We start from the raw sequence: 23386 nt of genomic DNA on the forward strand, positions 1-23386 counted from the left end.
AACCTTCCACCAACTGTCCAGACACCGCTGGTCAGCCTCTTTCACCATCGAACACACCTCATGTATCCATTTGCAGCAGAATATACTCCTTCTTGTACCTGGTAGTCAAGGCCTGGAACAACCTTCCTTTACATGTCAGGACTGCACCGTCACTACAACAATTAAGATGAGACCGAAAGACTTGGATGTTTGAGTAATCAACTTTGAGTGAACAGCCTCAGTGCCTCAACACCCTCACAGGTGATTTGCCGCACTTTCTAAATGCCTGATTGGTTTATTGGTTGAATGTTGCTGGATCTACTGACACGATCTGTAAAAATTTTGAATTGCGTTCTGAATCATTATTAATACTGAACTAGGCATCTATATATTAGCAGTCGATAATAGTCAGGGCCACTAGAAGTATGCACCACGGGAGGGCCTCATTATGCAACAGGGTTGATTAAATTATGCAGCAAGAAAAGGCAAATCATGCAGTGTAATGCGGCACATTTTATAATAGTATTTTTTTATTATTGTGTCATTTCTACACTTGTTAACACTGTCTGGGGTTTGGTTGCATCTCATTAGTAAGGGTGGGCGTAGTTTGCAAAGTAGCGCTACGCGAAGCTACGCGAAGTGCACTTCGCACTACGCGAACTTCACGTAGCACTACGCGAGCTGCGTAGTAGCATGTTCGCACTGTGCAAGATGCGTTTTCAATGATTGCACTGTGCGGACAAGCATCCGGCACTGTGCAAGCATTGAAAACGGCATCTTGCACAGTGCGAGCTGTAGTTTTCTGCTGCTCGAGGAGATTATTACTCGAGCGGCAGCTTTCTCAACGCGAACAGGTAGTTTCTCATTGAGAGCGGTCGCGAGCATGCGCAAGGGAGAGGTGTGGCGCCGCGGCCAGGGCGACTGACGCGGGAATCTGGGGATCAAGGTTCGATCCCCGGCTCCGGCGGCAGATTAGCCCAGCACCATGTGACTCTGGGCAATAGCTCGCTTAATCTTCCCGACGGCCCCCAGCGCCTAGAGACCCTTACGGGTGATTGTGCGCGTTACAAATGTGGACTTTACTTTAACAACTCACAATGAGAAACCTGACCTCCTCGCGTTGAGAATCTCGCCGGGATGTCATTTTGCTTGTTCGTGGTCGCGAACATGACGTTCAGGACCGTGAACAAGCAAAAAATGAGCGCTGCACTACGCTACGCTGCACTACGCATGTTCGCACTGTGCTACGTGCCGCTCGCGTAGTGCGAAGTTGCAAAAACTTTGCAAACTCCGCGAGCGGAGCGTAGTGCTTCACCCAGGGTTACTCATTAGTGTGTCAAATCAAGAGGGGGAGGAGGAAGGGATTGCGATCCATTCAGCTTCCTTGCATTATTACTCAAAATCAAAAAGGAATGGATCACTTGACCTGAGTAACCAGGATTTGTAATATTCGTTTGAGTTGTCAATAAAAACCCTCATTAACGTTCTCATATCGTAAGGCGGTATATCTTGGTTCTCTGCCCTGTGTTAAAAACATGACAGCATCCTCATTGGGTTTAATTTTTGTCATATGCTTCTTCCATCCAGAGGAGAACAACTGGTAATTACATTAGTGATCAACGAAAAAAAGGGGGGGTAGTCAACAGTGCCCTAGTGAAGTGAGAGTTGGTTGTGATGTTAAAAATCTCGTATACCTAGATTGGAAATTTTTTATTGGTCTAGGTTCAAGATTACTTAAAAACAGTGTTGTGCGTGTGTGGACTTGTTATTAGTCTGACACACTATAGTGTCCATAAAAAGGTCGACATGTTTCAGCCCTTGGTTTGCCCAGGATGGTCAGGGGGGCTTTCTTTAGGGCCTATGAATAGTGTGGAGTCGGTGTATTGTCACAGTTTTAATGAAGCAGGGTAAATTGTACCCGTTTCTAAAGGTCAATAGGTACCTGTTCAAAAAGAAAAGGGGGGCAAGAAACATACTGGAATGTTATGCTTCGTTTTCTTAGGGTCATTCTGTCTCTTAATTTGTGGTTTACATTCATGACATTGTGTTGAAAGACGTCAGATGTACTCACAGAAGAGATTAAAAACGAAAAACCAAGTAATTATGAAATGGCAATTCTTTAGACTCAAAATAAACTATGAAATGGCAAATCTTTAGATATCATTGCAATTAATATGCAGCAATAGTGAGTTTAATGTTGTCCCAGAGTGTATAATGTACAGCCTGTTTCGACTAGGTAGCTAGTAACTGTATAGCCTTAATTTAGAGTCTCATTGTGGCTTCTTACGCCTCGGTGTTCTTAGCGTGCCTAATAAGGGTGTGGTTGTTTATGTGCAACTTTCTGCATTATCCCATTTTTTATGGTTCCGGATACGTGTTGTAATGGGGTGGAGGGCTTTGACACGCATTTAGTAATCCTTGTGTGACATAAACGAGGGGTGTAATGTGTTTATCTTGCATGCAGAGACTGTTAGTAGGTAATATTTTCAATGCGCAGTAAGACGCAGTGTGCGCTCGGTAATGGATACTTCTCTCTTTATATTCTCCCGCCAGTTAGATAACTAAATTGAGTTTTTACATAGCGCGGTTATGCGTCTGACTACATGCGATCCTGTGCTCTGAGGCAGATTTAATAAAATAAAACGTGTTTGTGTGCTCTTAATGTTTGCGGTTGTGGGTAATGCTGTCTAAGTTTGCATTATTAATTAGATTGTAATATTGCAATTACATCTGCTGACAGACTACATGTAGCGTTGTTTTTGAAAAGTGGGATTATGCCAATAGTGCGTACCCTTAAGTCCTCGATTGTGGACTTCTTCAGATGGCCATAGAGCATACTTGCCTGTTGGAAGAAAGGGTTGGTATTTCATAAACTCGGTCACTGGTATTGTTAATACGTTATGTGTCGTTTGCCTCCATCATTCCTTGTATCCTCGTGTAATACCTTCTGCAGGCCACAGCGCAACTTGTGCTGGCTCTTCCCTTGGCAACCTGGATATGGTTGGTCTGGGGACTTGCAGTGAACTTGTATCAGAGAAAGGAAAGGGAAGAAAGACTAAGGTCTCTTTTTCATGGTTTCAGTAATTGACAGTTTTTTATAAAAAAAATTCAGTTGTTTTTGTGATTAGGTTATTATTAATGCAACAATTGCGATGGCTGTTAAATTAGTAAACGGGCATATTAGGGGCCAGATGTAGGAGAGGAAATACCGGTCGGTAACGACCGAATTCGGCCGTTACCGACCGGTATTTAGGAATCGGCATGTAGGGGCCAGCATTTTACAGAATCGGTAAATTTACCGATTCGGTAAATTTACCGATTCTGTAAAATACCGAATCGGAAATTTTACCGATTCGGTAATTCCACATGTAGGTGACACTCCTGAGAGTGCCACAGGCCCTTAAAAGTCGGTATTTTACCACCCAATCCTATTGGGTGGTAAAATACCGAATGCAGGTGTACATGCACATCTGTGCATGCACACCTGTGCCATGTGACACACAGACATGCCCTTAGGGCATGTATGTGTGCCACATGGCACACCTGCCTGTATTTGGGGTGCTAGAGGGTGTCAAAGTGACACCCCCTGCACCCTTGCAGGTTTCGGTATTTACCGATTAGATAAATACCGAATCGGTATTGCCCATTGATTCCTATGGGCTTCATGGCCCATAGGAATCAATGGGCAATACTGATTCGGTATTTACCGAATCGGTAAATACCGAATGTTACCGATTCGGTAATTGAAAATTAAATTTTACCTACATCTCCCACCTTCTAATTTACCGATTCATAAATACCAAATCGGTAAAATTCTGTATTTATGAATCGGTAAATTAGAATTACCTACATCTGGCCCTTGGTGGCTTATAGTGGAGTTTTTTTCACATAATCCTCTATTCATATAGCGTTATTTCTTTATTCATGTGGCAATGTTCCTTTGTAATCCATATTTTTGGTGTTAGCATCACAAGCTTAGCCACGGAATATTGTCATTAAGGCCTAGTGTATTCGTTTTGAGGTGGTCAACCCACCTCTGTTCTTTTTGAAAAAGTATCTTTTCTGCATTATGACTCTTGTCCTGTAAGGTTTCCAGGATTATCCATTTCAGGTCATTAATGGAGTGCTGTGACTCTAGAAAATGTTTACTCATCTTTGTTGTACTTTTTTTGCACTTGACATTACTCCTGTGTTCACATATCCTCTGTTTTATTTTCTGGCATGTCATCCCTATATAACGTAGGGTGCATGGACATGTAATCATGTAGATTACATGTGTGGAATTGGAGTAGGTATGGTATTTCATAGTATAGTTTAGATTAGGTAGTAGCTGGATGGTTTTTGTGACAGTGGTCAGGTCACATATGATGAAAAGCAGCGAGACTCCCAAGACGTTCGATGCCGCTTGGTGCAAACCACCTCTAATTCACCTTAAGGTTAGCGATCAAAATAACGAGGCAGGCGCTGGAGGTTGGAAGGCGAAGAACAAGTTTATTGCTCTAGAGGAGAGTACATCGCTTCGGACACCGGGGCTGTCGTCAGGAGGTGCTCTAACTGCACCTCTGAGGCCTGGCCTTTTATATGTTTCTCTTGTTACTTTATTGCATGGTCATACATTCCTGGCATCAGTTTATTACATAGTGAAACATCCTTGGAATCCCCGCCTTAAGCTAGTTCCCACACATATCCAGCAGGAAATGTTCCCCCCACCCGGATCTTACAGATGATCTATATCTCGCAGCTGGACATTCCGACAGGACCTAAAACACGTGGGATCGGTCAGATCAAAGGGGTCGGGTCACTGATTAAATTCCGGCCCCTTTGTTGGTGAAGCAAGTTCTGTTGTTACGTGGGCAATAAACTAGGCCCGCAGGGGTTGGTTAGCGCCTGGGACCGGATTGAGTAGCCAGGTGTAGTGGAGGAGGTTATCAGAGGGGCCTGATCGCGCGCAGAGGATGAAAGGACAAGTGGGTTTGGTGCAGGAAGTGGCTCTAGGGTATTGTCATGCTGACATGGTTTTATGACCCCGGTATGCGTGATCAGGTTTAGTCAGGGCGCGGGGGGGATGAGGGCAGCCGGGGTGATGAGCAGGTGACCAGCAATGTGGGAAATGGCTGCAGAGACTAAGATGGTTGCAGCTTACACGCTCGTAGGGGCCTTCGTTTCACAAGATGGCGCCGGCAATGTTCATATTTATCGTCTTATATTCAACACATACCAAGCAGGAACCGCAAGGATAGTGTCCCACGATTGGGGGTAGTTCCCATAGCCTTGGGGTAGGTGCATTTCTTATTGTTTGTGGTAGGCTTGTATGCACTAAGATGTGGTTCCTTGTTCTTTTGTTAGCAAATCTTAGTTTTGGCCAGTTCAGTGAGACTGATGTCAAGATCCTCCAGTTTTTGTTTACAATCTTTTTGACTTTGTTCGAAGCTATGTAGTAGATGATAACACAGGTTACTAAATCCTTCGGTATTCCTTTGGTTTGGTCTCGTGAAGGCTTTCTCTTGGTTGGTTTCTTGCCCTCTTTTGACATCTCTTTATCGTCTTTTCTGGATAATCGTGTATTTTGAGTTTCTCACTTAGATAATTTGCCTGGTTTTTGTATTCACCCAGCTTGCTGCAATTGCATCTCAGACGCAGGAACTGGCTGTATGGTAGGTTGGCTCTGAGTGGTCGAGTGTGGAAACTATTGTAAGAGAGTAGACTGTTTTCCGAAGTTGGCTTGAAAAATGTCTTGGTTTTGAACATGCCATTCTTAATTTAGATGGTAATGTCCAGAAAGTTAAGTGCGCTGCTGTCTGCGGTGTAGGTAAACTTAAGGCAATCATCCTTAGTGTTGATCCATCTGTGAAAGTTGATTACGGTATCTCTATTGCCTTCCCAGATCAAGATGATGACGTCTATGTAGCGCTTACAGAAATGTATCCTAGGTAGGAAGGGGTTGGTGATGTTTTGTATGTAATTGTCTTCGAAGTTAGTCACATACAATCCTGCCATACTTGGGGCGAAAGTGCTGCCCTTTGAAGTGCTGTGACATTGCTGGTACACTGTATTGTTATATTCAAAGTAGTTCTCTGTTAGGGCTAGTCTGAAGCACTCCAGGACAAAGTGTCTCAGTGTTTTAAAGTCCCAGCCTATACTGAAAAGTAGGTTTTCAAGGATTTCTAGTGTCTTCTGTTGGGGTAGACTTGTATAAAGACTTTCTACATCAAGTCCGACTAGTAGCATCTTTTCTTCAGAAAAGTTTGTTCTTTTAAGAGATTCAGCAGGTCTCTTGTATCTTTTAGAGATGTTGGTGTTTTTTGTACCAATTGTCTCAGGTACTGGTCAGCGAATTCAGAGAGCGGTTCTAAGAAAGAGCCGATCCCCGAGACGATGGGGCCTCCCGGAGGAGGTCTGTGTTCTTTGTGGATCTTTAGTAAGGAGTAAAAGTAGGGTACTCTCTGTGTTTTTGTTGTCAAGAAGTCTGCTTCATTTCTTGAGATCCAGTTGTTTAAATTAGCCTCATCAACCATTAGTTCAATGGTTCGTTGTAGATGGTTCGTAGGGTCTGTGGTAATCTTTTTGTAGAATTTCTCATCGGATAGTAATTCCAAGCATTATTGGTTATATCCTTCTTTGTTGAGAATGACTATGCCGCCCCCCTTATCTGCCGGTTTGATCACCAGTTCTCCATTTTGAAGTAGTTCATCTAGTGCTTGTTGTTCATGAAGGGTTTCTTTGTGTGGTCTTTCAGGTTCTCTATTTCTTTCGTGACTGCCTGCTCAGAGGTTTGTATTTTAATAGGTACATGGTGATTTATGGCGCAGTTTTGTGTCTCCCTCTGTGACTTGTTCATCCTGGTTGCTGAAGAAAGCTTTTAGCTTCAGTGTCCTGCAAAAACATGCCATTTCACATTGTAGTTTGAATGTATCCAAAGGAGGTGTTGGGACGTAACCCAGGCCTTTGTTTAGGACATCTTCTTGTTTGGTTGTAAGAACAGTGTCTGTTAAGTTGATTATAAGCCCATTGTGCATGTCCCTGGTTTTGCGCTGGTCTTGCTCCTTCTTTGGTCCTGTCATACTCGGTACGTCCATGTTACTCCTTTTCAACTGGTTCTTTGGTTGACCTGTCCTCTCCCTAAAAAAGGTGGTCTTTGTGTGTAGTTCTGGCCCGTCGGTTGTCCCATTGGGGGTCCCATTGGTAGGGGACCTTGGGAAGAACGGGTTCATCCATCCATTGAAATTTGGGGTATAGGGTTGAAATGTCCCTGGTGGTAGTTGGTTTCCATAGTAAGGTGTGTGCCAGGGATTTGGTCTCCGGTGGTTCTGGTGTCTGTCCCCTGTTCCTTCTTGGCATAGTTGCTTCTTTGCTACTCCGATATGAGACTTCTGAGGAGGTCCCACCGCTGGAGTTGTTATCAGATATGGTATCTAGGGCCTTATAGACTTCTGTTGTGTATGGATACATTTTTTCCATAGAGAATCTCTTTAGAACTTTCCTAGTTTTTGTATCTTGTTTTGTGTAATGTACTCCTTCATTTCATTTATTTTGCGGTTAATTTCTTCAAGTCTTTTTTGTACACTGTAACCTGTAATATGTACCATACTCTTTAATTTGACTTCGCTCACTTGAATTTTAATGGTTAGTGCCTCTGTCAGTCTTGTACCAGGTAGACTCTAGTGCACTTCCATGATATAGCTGACCAATCTCTCCGGAAGAACTGTATGTTTCTTCCCCCTTTTCTTTTTGAACAGGTACTTATTGACCTTTAGAAACAGGTAAGATTTACCCTGTTTCATTAAAACTGTGACAATAAACAGACCCCACACTCTTCATAGGTCCTGAAGAAAGCCCCCATGACCCTCCTGGGCAAACCAAGGGCTGAAACATGTCAACCTTTTTATGGACACTATAGTGTATCAGACTAATAACAAGTCCACACACGCACAACACTGTTTTCAAGCAATCTTGAACCTAGACCGATTAAAATATTTCCAATCTAGGTATATACGTTTTTTAACATCACAACCAACTCTCAGTTCACTAGAGCACTGTTGACTACTCCCACTCTTTTTATGTTGATCACTACTGTAATAACTTGTGGTTCTCCTCCGGATGGAGGAAGCAAACGACAAAACGACAAAAATTAAACCCAATGATAATGTTGTCACGTTTTTAATACAGGGCGGAGAACCAAGATATACCGCCTTACGATTTGAGTACGTGAATGAGCGTTTTTTTATTGACAACCCAGACGAATATTGCAAACCCTGAGTGCGCCTCATCAGTGCAAGTTTAACACCCATACGTAGCAATAAGCAAGAGAAAGGTGACCAGTCAAGTTTTGCAAAGAGCATTCCACTGCAGGGCAGTATATATATTTGCTAAAATATGCTAAATATGCAGCAGATGATAGATTATGTGGCAAATGCGCAAATCTAAAATTACATGAAAAACACAGTGGCTGCACAATTGCATAATTTCAGTGGCTCTGATAATTGTATGCCTGATTAAAAAGCAAAAAATACTATGAAAGATGGAGTAAGAGAGAGTACTATTATTATTGATAGACTTCCTCCATAGATGAGGCAATTAGTAGAACTGGCAGCAAGTAGTCTTGGAGATGCTGAGCTTTTCTCTATATCTATAGGATACTAGATAGAAGAGTAAGGAGTACAATCTTAGAATTCCAACTAGGTTTTTATCCCAGTTAGAGGATTGCGGGTTTCAAAACGAAAGTTACTGAAAACTTTGATTGCTCTCTGTAAGTTCAAATTGAAATATTTGGTGGGACACTTCTTATCAGATTGTCTTATGGGTGAGAGAAAAAAGGCCCTCCATTTTGCGTTAAGGAAGATTTGAATAAAAGGATGTATTGATGGCCAAGTCACTTTATGTTCTATGAAGCACTTCGATATTGTAATTGCAAGTGGACATTTATGTTTGGCTTACACAGGCAAGATCTTTTACTGAAGGGTTTTTTATTAATTATACTTGCTTGATATTTCATGTAGCACTGGCAATATCCAGTGTGTAGATTTTTACTGCATGAATGATACATAGTCAACACTTCTTAACTTTTGTAGAATGTGGAAGTTCTTTTGTTTTGATAATTGTATTTCTAAAATATTAATCTTTTGGAGAAACTATATTTAAATTAATAAATGTGTAAAAAATATTATAGAATAAGTTTGTTTGTTTTAGGTGTCTCTCATTAGGGTTTTTCTCGAATAGATGTTTCTAATATCAGTCATGTTCCGGTACCAAATTGTCCTCTTCATTTGTTTATGGGCATGCCCGGTGTCCTTAATCTGTTGCAATAGCTCACACCATACTTTTCCAACAAAGTCACGTCTTGGGTAAATTGACTTGAGTGGTTGGTTATGATTCTCCAGTGGTCTGAAAGTTCAAGCATTTTCTCAGTTCTCGTTTTTCAGACATTTCAGTATAAGTCCTTTGGGGTAGAGTAAGGTTCCTAGGACCTCATGGACAGCCTTTAGGGACTAGGACACACTCCCACATAGGCCGCCAACAGTGCTCTTCCAGTTACAACTGATAACTGGCCCCTCCAGGTAAAATGCCTTTTGCAACTTTTGATGTCTCTGTACCCACTCAGGAGTTCAACCAACTTACCATTGGAATCCATTTCTTAGTCATGGGTACAAGTGGGATTAGGTCCAGTCCTTCAGGTTTCACACAGATTCAGACATCAGGATCAGTCCCCTTCTGGTCATCTACAGTTCCAAAAAGTTTTCTAATGAGCTGTGGAACAGGTGTTAGCTCTATTGGCTTCACAAGCCTCTAAGTGGAGGTTTCTACTGGACACTTTCTAAGCAATGGGGTAACTCTTTCCACTTCAACAGCGCATCCTGTTTGCCTTTTTGTACACTATCATTCAGTGCACTGTTCAAAGGGAAATTCAATATGGCCTAGGACTTCTGCTCTGAAAGGAACCTTAGAGCCAGCCAGTGGTTTGCTTAGGCAAATGAGCGGTTAATTTGTCTCTGCTACACCAAACTGGTTCTGGGACCAGCTCCCTCTCACATTGTCCTGGTACCCCATAAAGAGCCTAAAGATTAAAGGTTCACCTTAAGTGTAACTGGACAGGTCTCACCCATGCCTTTTGAGGTAAATTGAAATCTTTAACCCTTTTTGCTGCTTTACTTGACTGACAGGTGTCACATTCTTCATCCACAGTCCATCCAGTCACCAGGTCTAAGCCTATGCCCCAACCCCCAGAGCAGTTTCCATACCTCATTTAGACCAAACACTAGTAATGGTATGCAAAGTTGCATCCAAGAACTTCAGGCAAAGAAAATCTAACTTTCATAAAGTTAATTTTCGTAAATATTCATTAAACATCTTAATTCACCATTACATTGGATGTTCAATGAATATTAAAAATAATGGTTGAACTGTTTCTCTAACAACATTAATATAATCCTCTGTACTCTATGTGACAGCCAGAGCCTTCTAGAGTGAAAATGTTTTTGGGTGGGCTTGCTCCTATTGGGACATGCCAACATTGTATTTCTACATGTCCCACTTTAAAATATTAGGCATTTCACCTTGTATGCTGAATAATATTCAAAAGAAAGATTTTCCCTCAACAAGTTTAAACTTCAGCAGTCAGGCTACATTGGTAGACCTAAAATCATGTTTTCCTTGTCACATTAGTGGCAGGCACAATAAGTGCCATAGTCCTCAGGTGATGTTTAACTTATCATGTCGTTCGTGTACATTTTACACCATATCTTATGGACTTACAGGAGATTCAAGTATGCCAGCAAGAAATCAGATTATTGGTTGATGGGGTGCTATACCCTTCTAAAACAGAGACCACAATCGTTGACAGGTGTAACCACCAAAGTCTCCAAATTAAAATGTGCTTAACCATCTGGTATCTTGTCCCATAAGCTGACAGGCTATACTAAGAGGCACTATGTTTAGTATGTATGCAGCACACAAACACAAAAGAAAAAACAAATTAGGACAATAGAGAAAATGGTAATAATAAAAAGAGACCTAAACAACAAAAATCAAATCAATAGAACTAGACATAGACAGTTCTAAAGCTTTAGGCAAGTATAGCACCTAAAGGCATAGAGTAGCACTTGTAGTCATCTGGTCATGCTCTCAGAATACGAAGTCCACCAACTGACCCTTGAAATCAGTCAGGTAGCCTGCCAAAAGGGAGCGGGTTCAGTTTTCCTTTGCAGAGAGCAAAGCAAGCTTCAATCATCCGGGAAATTCTTTAAGGGGCAGGGCAGGCCTCAAGCACCAGGGCAGTCATCTGGGAAAAAGGCATGCTTCAATCAGAAGAGCAGTCTTTTGGTAGCAGCAGGACAGTCCTATGAGGAACAAGGCAGTCCTTCTTCTGTAATGTCCGCAGGTCCAGAAGTGTACTGAAAAGTGGCTAAGGACGTTCAATATTTATACCTGGTGCCATCCTTTCTAGCCTTAGCCCACATCTGATTCTGGAAATTTCTCCCTTCCCCTGTCAAGACTGAATGATGTTTAGGGTCCTCAAAGGCATGTCTTAGTTTTTTTTGCGTGTGCTAGGGGCAAGCCCTTTGAAATGTAAGTGGGTCAGGAATCAGCTCCACCCCTTCCTATCCTGGCATGATGGCCCATCTTACCCACATCTAGTCCCCTATCACTCCCTGTCTGATTAATGAGGGAGCCATTAACAGGCTCAGAAATCTGGATACTCCTAGCAGGCTTTAGAAGTTTTTGGGCAGAAAAATGCCAACTTTCTAAAAGTAGTACAAGAAAAGTAGGTGCACTCCCCTGAGTGTAGACAAAATTCACTTTATATATTCAAGGTGAGAAAAACATATGTCGGGTGCAGGTGGGTATCACCCACTGATCAAGACTGTGAATACATACAAATGTGCATTGTTCTAAATCACTCCGCATACTTGGCTGGAAGTTTCGGTACCTTAGAAAATTGGCGCACTTGGTTTTTTGTTTCACTTTTATGTATGGCTATCTTGACTCTGAGTTAGTAGTACTAACCTAGAAGCTTGTCATTATTGTTTTCTTGATAAAGTTGTATATACAAACTTTGCTGTCATCGACTAGAGCTCACGTTCATTTCACCCTAAATGGTTACGTATACACGAGGATTACTTTCCTTCTTTCTTCTTTGCCAGCTGTATGAATATACTGAGTTGTTGTTTCATGTTGATCTTTAATTATTGTGTGACTGTGGACATTTATGGATACCAGAATAGTTGGTTTGAATTCATTATGTTTTAGGTCGATTACCCCCTGATAATGGGCTAGTCCCGAAATGCATTGGGATTCCTAAAATAAGCATCAGATTTTTTTCAATTATTGTGCGATGATTCAACATTATGAACATTAATTATTTCGAAATCGAATAAAAGAAGATTTACTGCTGAATTGCTGGCCGATTTTTTACTATAAAAAAATAATTTTGACAGATATTATTGGAGTGTAAAGTGGGACATTGTTCTCTTCTAGAACAATGCAAATTTGTAACATTCTAATAGTGGCATTTTTTTAATTATAATATTAAATCCAACTTTGCCACTAAAAATGATTTTAAATTACAAATCATTTGAGTCCCAAAATGATATAACTACCTCCTCCCAATCAAAAGTTAGCACTTATCAATTGCATGTAATAGGAATACCCAATGCTATCCAATGGGAGAGTTAGACCTTACAGTAGTAAAAAGTGAATTTTGGGGTTTCCACTAACAGGACATGTAACATTTAAAACACATGTTTTCATTTTAAATACAATGCACCTGCCCTATGGGCTGTTTAGGGCTTACCTTTGGGGGACTAGTATATATTGACAAGGAAGGTGTAGGGCTGGCAAAAGCTTAATTTTGCCAGGAAAGGGTATTTAGAACTGCACTACAGGCTCTAAAGGCAGGCCCAAGACATGTTTTAAAGGGCTATTTTAGTAGATGGCACAATGTGCTGCAGGCCCCCTAGTAGCATGTAATTTAGGGCCTAGGTACATGTAGTACTATATTCTAGGAATGTATAAGTAAATGAAATGTGCCAATCAGGTGTAGGCCATATTTACCATGTTTTAGGGTGGGAGCACAAGCACGTAAGCACTGTTAGCAGTAGTAATGTGCATAGAGTCCTAATGCTAACAACCCCAAATGTCAGAAAACAGGAGGGTTGAAGCCAAAAGGTTTGGGGTGACTGTGCAGAGAAAGTCAAGTCCAACAATGCCAATTACAGATTAGTCATATTATACATGTTTTAGGAGCATCCCAGTGTGTATTTTACAAACCAGCAATAAAATTAAAAAATGTGGTGACAACCCAAAAGGAAACTAAAGACGGTACTTTAGAAGAGATAGCAACTCTTCTAACTCTATCTATTATCTTTTTGCTTGCGGTAAGGATGATTGGGTGAAAAGAGTCAGTTTGAGTGCATCTTAACTATTCTGTTAAGGGTCTTGTTCAGGATAGGGGTGGGTGTCAAATTCCGTTCCGTTCACGGAAATTGCGATAATTTGACATTTTCGCGTTCCGCGGAGAGCGCAAAAATGTGAAAAAGGCCACTCTCCGCAATGTACCTGGGATTTTTTTCATGCTCGTGCTTTGAAAATACGTTCCCGCGCGTGTGATTGCCTTCCCGGGATCCCCGCATTCGGCGACAAGTTTTCCCGATCCGGTCGCGTGCTCTACGAGATGTTGGTAGCCTTTCGCCCTATCTCGCGAGAGTTTGCGCCCGCGATCATGTCATTCATCTCGTGATCATGCACCGCGAGAGTATGAGATCTCGAACACGTCATTCTCCACCGCGAGCGAGAGCGTGAGGAAAAGGACATGTCATTTCGAACGTGACAAGGAGTTAGAGAACCCAAACACGTAATTCTCCACCGCGAGCGAGAGCGTGAGGACGCAAACACATCATATCGAACGCGACAAGGAGCAAGAGAACCCGAATACGTCATATCAAACGTGAGAGGGAGCGAGAGAACGCGAACACGTCATTTTTTTTTTTTAAATTTTTTTTTTTATTGCCACCGTAAGGTCAGAAGACAAAAAAAAAGAAAATTACAGCATACATTTCAGAAGATCCATTGAAAAAGTAACAAAACCGGTTATAAACAGCGTTTTATATATATATATATATATATTCTTTTTTTAAATAAATATAGGTGATTGATACCAGCATTTTTTTTTTCCAGTTCATTACAAGATTCGTAAATAAATCAGAAGGAGGATTAATTCTCTAAATAATCTTTAAGTACACCCCATATCGATATTCCAATCCTTTTTTTCCTTATACCTTTTAAGGCATATAGATTCCATTCTAGTTCATATATATTCAGTAATTTCCTTTTCCAAAACTCAAAAGCAGGTGCTTCAGATTGTAACCATTCCATAGCTATACATACTCTAGCAACTATCATTGCTACAAATAAAAAATATTTATATTTCAGCAGATCTGTATTTTCATTAATACATTGAACCCTTCCTAATAACATCAATGCCGGAGAGATTTTTACAGGATAATAAATGATTTCTGAAATAAAATTTTCTATATTTGAAATAAAGGAACTTAGGGGCCGATTAGGATGGCGGTTTTTCCGCATCCTCCGGGCCGGCGGAAGTGTCCGCCGGCCTGGAGGATGCGGAAAAACCGCGGCGGAGACTCTAAAGACCCACCGCCAAATTAGGATGGCTGGTGGGTCTGATAATCTGTCCGCCGCTTTTCCGCCGCGGTCGGAAGGCGACCGCGGCGGAAAAGCACTAACATGTCTGGCGGTGTCTATCAGACACCGCCAGGCATATTAGGATGTCTGAAAATATATGCTTTTCCGCGGCGGCTTTACCGCCGTGGAAAAGCATACGGACCTTCACTTCGGGGGCCCGTTGCGGGCCCCCTGGGTGAAGGTGGGGTGGGGTTGCACATGGGGGGTACCTATGGTACCCCCCTGCATTTGCGTGCACAATGCAGCAGGCACCGCGCGGTGCCTGCCGCTTTGTGCACGCAAATGCTGTGCATGGATTTTTTACATTGCGGCGGGTGCAGCTTGAAGCTGCACCCGCCGCAATGTTAGAGATAGAGGATGTGACCGCCACCCTGGCGGTCACATCCTGATTTGATCGGAGGGAACGCCGCAGCCCATGCGGACGTTCCCTCCTCCTCAGGGGTCGCGGACGGACTCAAGTCCGTCCGCGATCCTAATCGACCCCTTAATTTGGGGCAATCAAAGAAAATATGAAGTAGGTCTGCTTCTTCTTCTCCCCACCTAAAACATTTTCCATCATATTGTGGACCCCATGAGGACATTCGTTTAGGTGTGTAATATAGTCTGAATATCATTTTATATACTTGTGCCTTCATATTGGCTGAAATACACACATCTTTAGCCATAAAAATGGTATCTACAATATTCGGTTCATTGTCTTTCAGGTGATTTTGCCAGTATATATTATATTTATTCAAGTCATCCTGTTTATACTCCGACAGTATTTGGTATAATTGCCCAATCTTTCTCCTTGTTTGTATCGCCTCTATTAAACTATTAGGTATAGGCTTGGTTACTTTCTTCAAACAGAAATCCCTAATTTGTAGATACTTAAAGAAATGGGAGTGTTGAATATGATATTTATTAATTAATTCGGAAAAAGTTTTGAAGGTTCCATCCTTCTGATATAAATCTCCAATTCTTGTTATCCCTGAAGTGCTCCATTTCTTAACTACCTGTAACTAAATATTGATGGGAGAATTTTTTTCTGCTGAAAATGGAGTATAAAAAATATTTTTATCTAATTTCAATATAATTTTTACTTTCCTCCATACTTTATATGCTGCATCGATCACCTTAAACCGGGTATGTTTATAGTAATTGCCTTCCAATTCTTTCAATAAACAACCCTTTGATTGTTCTCCCAACAGTAAATAAAATATTGATGGAAACTCTGCAGGATCCTCTATTTGTTCTCCAGTCAGGAGAATTTGCATTTTCTGTAAAAAGCATACATAGTAATAAAATAAAAAATCCGGGATCCCCCGCCCACCTCTCTCTTCCGGCAAAGTTAGCCATTTCATGGCTCTTCTAGTTTTCCCAGGTGCCCAGAAAAAGTTTATGCATAATGTTTGTATTTTATTTATATAACTTTGAGAGATCTCTAAAGGGATGCTACGGTAAATATATAATAATTTAGGTAGTATATTCATCTTGATAATGTTGCCTCTTCCTATGAAGGAAAGTTGAAGTCGCCCCCGTCTATCTAATGATTGTTGAATTTGTGATGTTATCCTAGTCATGTTAGCTGTCACTATCTCTTGTGTATGTGATTTTATAGTTATTCCTAGGTATGTAACTTCTGAGATTACCCTATTATCATTATATTGAAGTTTATCTGTACAGAGTACCTGTGTTTTTGCAGCATTAAGTTTGTAGCCCGAGCTATGTCCAAAATTGATAGCCAACTGTTCAATCTCTGCAATTGCTTGTTTGGGATCTGTGGTGATAACAGCTATGTCATCAGCATATGCAAATATTGAAAAAGGAATGTTAGAAACGGTAAATGGTTTGATAAATAATGATTCCTGTAACTTAATTAAAAAAGGATTGATAAATAACGCAAAAAGAAGTGGAGAACAAGGGCATCCCTGTCGGGTACCCCTCGTAATAATTATGCTATCTGATTTTTGCCCCATAACTACAATTCTCACGTTAGGCGATCGATATAATAACTTTATAGCTGTTAGAAATGTATTACCGAATCCCATCCTATCCATAACTTCCCATAAATAATCCCATTCTACGCGATCAAACGCCTTCTCGGCATCAAGTAAAATCAACGCCAAATCTCTCTTCTCAGTTTCCGCTATATCAATTAAGGTAACCACTTTATTAATATGAGATACAGTTCCTCTTTTAGGAATAAAGCCATGTTGGTTTAATGATACTAAGGGTGTTATAATGAAAACCCACCTGTTTTAACTTTCACCATTCTCACTTTTCTGTTTCTTTTAGTGTTGTGTTGTGTCCACCATTCCCTGCGCCAGGACGCTCCTTAGCTGGAGCATCTGTGCGCAATAAAAATGACTATAACATAACATAACATAACATAATCTTAGATAAACGATTAACTAGCATTTTTGAGTAAATCTTGCTATCACAATTTAACAGAGATATAGGTCTGTATGAGGCAGGCTCTTCTGGGGCTTTCCCTTTTTTGGCAAAAATGACTATCGAGGCATCATCCCAGGATTTTGGAGCTTTTCCTATTTGCGCTCTTCTAAATGTCTCTAACATAAGGTTTTTTAATGGATCGAAAAAGCATTTATAGACCTCACTTGGAATGAAGTCAGGGCCAGCTGCCTTGCCATTGGATATATTTTTTATTGCGCCCTCCAGCTCTTCCATTGTGAACGGTTGATCTAACACGTCTTTCTCTAATTGGTTAAGTTTATTAAGCCTAGCTTCAAGTAAAAATGAATCAATATCTATATTAGCTTGTTTCGTATATAGTTCTGTATAATATTGATAAAATATCTCTAACATTTTTTGTGGATCTTCAGATATTAGACCATTTTTGTCTTTTAATCTAGCAATTTGGCGAGAGGATTCTTTCATTTTTAATCTTAATGCCAAGGCCCTGCCCATAGCTTCCCCATATTCATGCATATAACTTCTATATACTAAATATTTACGAGCGATCTCCTGAGACCAGATTCCTGTAATATTTGCACTGCATTTAGCTATAGAAACCTCACATTCCTGTATTTTGATTATATTATTAGGTCCCTCCTTAATTTCCATGGTTAACTTTTCTTCTGCTTTAGCAAGTTGATCATAAAGATCTTGCATTTTACCCTGTTGTAGATTTTGAGCATAGAAACCATAACTCGTTGTTTCTCCTCTGAAGCAGGCCTTCCATGTATCCCATATTATATCAATATCAGCTGATCCCGTATTGTTCTGTATAAATTCATTAATCCATTTCACTATAGCCTCTCTATACTGTGGATCTAGACATAGCTTCCTATCAAATGTAAAGTTCCTAGTCTGCTTTAATTCTTCTATATAGGCGATCTCAATGAGCAGTGGTGAATGATCAGATGTTACTCTCGGAAATATCTGAATTTTTGTTTTAGATTGTAAACTAATTGAGGTAAAAAAATAGTCCAAACGGACTAATTTCTTATGAGGGGAAGAGTAGAAAGTATATCCTGGGGCCATAGGATGATTCTTACTCCAAGTATCAACCATTGCGTGGTCCTTAACTAAATTGTATAAAGCTTTAAAGACTCGGGGTTTTCTCCCCTTATAGTTCTCTATACCAGCATCTAATTCGCCTGCCCTTAGGTTGATGTTAAAGTCTCCACATATGATTAAAGGGGCTCTCCAGTTAGCCAATTCAAGATTTAAATATTCAAATATTTCTCCCTCATCCAAATTAGATCCATAAATTGAACATATTGTTAGGTACATGGTTCCTATACTAAACGTAGCTATCACCCATCTGCCCCATTTATCCGAAAGACTGTTTACCAACGTACCTAATCGTGGCTTGGTCAGAATCATTACCCCTCTAGTCATGCTTGTTTGCCGAGATGTTACTAATAGCGTATATCCTAAATCAGAAACAAGACCTCTTTTGTCCCATGGTAAATGTGTTTCTTGGAGACATAATATATCCGGTTTCAAGAAACGAATTTCCGCTGCTATCCTTTTTCTTTTATTTATATTATTAAGGCCAGAGACATTGAAAGAACACGTCATTTTTGATGCGACATCGACATCCGGCAGAAGTAAGGTGAGCTCGAGTACTCGAACATGTAAAATTTTCAAACTGGAGAAGAATATCATCTCTAGCAGCCTAAAACCTTCTGCAAATGATGATCCTCAGATTGATATTTGGCTGTCCTTTTTTGTGCAAGGAGTCCTTTTTTAAAATGGGGAGAGGGAGGAGGTGCCACAGAATCTCAAACTTCCTGTTCCTGTCCAGCAGGCTCCTCCCAGTGCTTTGTCCATCTCCTGCTCATTCTGCCTTTGGATTTTGAGCTGGAAAGATCACTCTTTTTGTCAGCTTCATCATTATCATTGGATTTGAGGATTTTTGAATTGGATATTTTACAAGTAAGTGATTGCTGTGTCTGTTTGATTGGGGGCATTGCAGTTGTTGCAACTACAATTTAATGTTGGTACACAGCACTCCTTTTTTAAAATTGTTGTGGGTAGTAGTAGTCAGTAGGCCCAGAGCTAGTCATGGGTGGGTGCATGATGAAGCAACTGTTCCTTTGGTGTGTTTTGAATGTATTACATTGTCAAGCATCATTTAGGACATGGACTGCAATGGATTGAGTTGGGAAATGTGTTTTTTTGGGATGGGCTTTCTGTTGTTGGGCCTGGCCATGTGGCTGGTGGCCATTTAGAAGCCTAGGCCTGCAAGCTTGTCTGGCCTTGTCTGCCAACATGCCTGCTTTCATCCGGTAGGCTCAGAGCAGGTAGCCACAGCTGCATTAAACAAGTGTTTCTGTGTGATCTGTTGAATTTAGACATCCTTTAGGGCATGGATGGCATTGGATTGAGTTGGGAAATGTGTTTTTTTGAGGTGGGCTTTCTGTTGTAGGGCCTGGCCATGTGGCTGGTGGCCATTTGAAGCCTAGGCCTGCAAGCTTGTCTGGCCTTGGCTGCCAATGGGCCTGCTTTCATCTGGTAGGCTCAGAGCAGGTAGCCACAGCTGCATTAAACAATTGTATCTATTTGGTCTGTTGAATTTAGACATTTAGGGCATGGATGGCATTGGATTGAGTTGGAAAATGTGTTTTTTGGGGTGGACTTTCTGTTGTTGGGCCTGGCCATGTGGCTGGTGGCCATTTTGATTCGTAGGCCTGCAAGCTTGTCTGGCCTTGTCTGCCAACATGCCTGCTTGCATCCGGTAGGCTCAGAGCAGGTAGCCACAGCTGCATTAAACAATTGTGTCTGTGTGGTCTGTTGAATTTAGACATCATTTAGGGCATGGATGGCATTGGATTGAGTTGGGAAATGTGTTTTTTTGGGGTAGACTTTCTGTTGTTGGGCCTGGCCATGTGGCTGGTGGCCATTTTGATTCCTAGGCCTGCAAGCTTGTCTGGCCTTGTCTGCCAACGGGCCTGCTTTCATCCGGTAGGCTCAGAGCAGGTAGCCACAGCTGCATTAAACACGTGTTTCTGTGTGGTCTGTTGAATTTAGACATCATTTAGGGCATGGATGGCATTGGATTGAGCTGGGAAATGTGTTTTTTGGGGTGGGATTTCTGATGTTGGGTGTCTTAAAGACATGCCTTTGTTTTGTGTGTGTCTGGTGTGTGTTGGTGTGCTATGCATGCACCCTGCAGACCTTTTAAGGCCTGTGTATTTTCGTTTTTGCATTTTATTGCAATAAAAAGGCAGAGCAGTGTGCTTTAGCATGCATCCTTTGCCTGGTTTTTACAGGCCTTTTACCAGCTCCTTGTGTTTCCCAGGCCCCCTGCTTGTTGCTTGTGATTTGTGAGTGTGCATGTGGCTGGTGGCCTTTTGTGGTGGGAGTTATTAGTGTCCTGCTTTTGCCATATAGGCCTGCATGGTTTTCCTATTGGCTTACTGATTCCATTCATCCATCCCCTTTGCCAGCAGCAGCTCCATAAATGATGTGATGCTCAAATAATTTAATGGCAAATAGGGTCCACCCCACTTCCATTAAATTTTTATTTTGGTGGTTCTTATTCTCTTGCCTAACCTTCCTGAGAGTGTAGTGTGTACACAGTAGTATAACATAGCCCTTGTTGACAAAGTCTCAGAAATGGCTAGACTATATCATTTGTTTGTTTGTCTGTACTAGTTCAGTAGTAACTGAACCACAACAACAAATGCAACATTTCACTGATGTTCTTCTCCTGGCTTATTTGCTTTTAGGTGCACAAAAAGCCAGAGGAGGAGGTGTCATCATCATCAACTTGTGCACCTGTGTCCTGCCTGACATCTGAAGAAGATGGCCCCAAAGGAAGGTACCAGGTCCAGTACCAAGAAAGTTGCTGGTGAGAAGAAGGAACAGAAAAAGGAAGTGCCACTAACAATGACTGGTGTACAGGCCAATGGTTTTTTTGGGACCAAAGAAAATCAGCAGCCGCAAGAACAGCCCACAATAGTACTTGTTGCTCCTGAAGTAGGGGCATTTCAGGAAATCGAGCTTGCTGCAGACACAGTGGAGCAAACCACTGTTTCAGAAGATCTATTGTCTTCCAGAACACCAGCAAGGAAAAGGAGGCTTAGTCCATCATCTTCTTCTTCAAGCCCCGCTTCTGATGATCGTGATACCACTTGGCAGCCACCAGCTCAGTCTGAGAGTGATGCACGCCACAATAAATGCTTCTGAAAAGTATGGTTCCAGAAAAACGTAGAGTTATGGAGGTAGATGTACAAGAGGGGGATGATGTTGATGAAGACAAGACAGTCATCACGCACATCACTCCTGCCCCAAAGGGGATGGAGACTAACATTATCACCCTATCCAGAAAGGCTGCTGCTGAGCGGGATGTAGCACGGATACCACCAACACAGGTTACACCACCACGACCTCCAGCTGCCATATTTTCAAAGGCCCGGCAGGGACCTTCATCCAGCTCAACCATCTCAGTAGGTAGTGGTAGTAGAAATCACAGCGTAGCTGCACAGAGTCACATTCCAAGCACACCCTCCAGTTCATCTGGTATTGAAAGTGGCACATCCAGCAGTGCCAGAAAGTTCTCCTCCCCAGTTTGGGACTTCATTTCTGTTAGTACCAAGGAGGAGAACATTGCCATGTGCTCAATTTGTCGGCAAGGTGTTTGGCGGGGTAATCTTGGTACAAACTATGGTACCAGAGGCCAAGCAAGTCATCTCAGAATACAACACACTATCGTGTGGAAGAATCACCTACTTCACTTACAACAAAGTAAAAAAACTCAACCCATTGAAGTTGGGCATGAAGAATCAGGGGACGATATTATTGTGGTAGAAGGTGAAGAAGAGGGAGGCATTTCTAACCCTGTCTCCAGTAGTGTAGGGGTACCACCCACATCCTCCGCAGCAACATCTCAGTGGCATCGAAGTAAGAGCCATAATCAGAGTCAGGCTGAGACACCAAGGCAACCAAGTACTGCAATGAGACAAAGTACGTTGTTGAGCCTAAGTGGGTTAATGAAAACAACAGCATCACAAAGGAAAGTAATCCAGCCTACCATTGAGAGCATGGTTAGGTTGGAGGGGCAGTTCCAACGCAAACACCCAATGGCACGTTTGTACAATGCGAAGCTGGCTAAAATGTTAGCGCGGGACCTTCTCTCTTTTTCATTTGTGGAAGGAGTGGGTTTCCTTGAATTTGTGTCAGCCATCTGCCTTAAATGGAAGGCTCCCAGCCGGTCCTATTTTGCAAGAATTGCTGTTCCGGTACTACATCATGATGTGCTGGAATTGGTTGGACAAGCTTTGCAGCAGAGTGCTGTTCACAATATCCACCTGACAACAGACATGTGGACCAGTTGCCAAGCCACAGATTACATGAGCATCACTGCACACTGGGTCTTTTTTGTGGGGGTTAGAGATAAGCTATCTGAAGGAGGTGCTGTTGACACAGCTGAGATTTTTAAACTTACTCGAAAACACACAACTATAGCCATGTTCGCCATGTAGAAATCTCATACTGCTGTAAACATTTTGGAAGAGTTTCGCAGCAAGGTTTTTGAATGGCTGCACCCAAGAGGGCTTAGTATTGGTTTTGTTGCCACAGATAATGGCAGTAATGTACTTAAGGCCATGGACCTTGGTTACTATTTCAGGGTTCCGTGTTTGGTGCACTGCATAAACATTATAGTTCAAGATTTTCTGAAAAAATAACCCATAGTCAGCAACTTACTGACCACCTGCCGAAGAATATGCACTAATTTCAACCATTCTTTAAAAGCTCAGAAGCAGCTGAGGATCATTCAACGTGACTATAGAATGCCAGACAAAGCACCCATCCAGTAGGTGGCAACAGTTGGAACTCAACATATTACATGCTTGATCGTCTGTTTGAGCAGTACAGACCACTCAATGAATATGTAATGCGAAGAGGGGATGCTACTGTGAAAGGCATGAGCCTTCAAATGGACCAATGGGGCCTAGTCAAATGCCTTACTGACATGCTTCGTCCTTTTGAGGTCTTCACACGTGAAGTCAGCAAGGAGGACTGTACAATGGGCCAAGCTATCCTCTCATTGCAAATGCTAGAGCATCAGCTAAAGAAGGTGTCTGAAGCATACAAAGGTGTAGAGAAAAAAAAAGAAGCCTATGACTTGGTGGAGAGCTTAGCCCGTCACTTAGCTGAAAATAAAATGGTGCAAAATAAGATTTGGTCACAAGAACATTACATTTCTGCCACAATTCTGGATCCACTGGCAAAATTGGCACTGAAGACATTAATT

The sequence above is a fragment of the Lissotriton helveticus genome, chromosome 12 (genome assembly GCF_964261635.1).
Source record: "Lissotriton helveticus chromosome 12, aLisHel1.1, whole genome shotgun sequence".
NCBI lineage: Eukaryota > Metazoa > Chordata > Amphibia > Caudata > Salamandridae > Lissotriton > Lissotriton helveticus.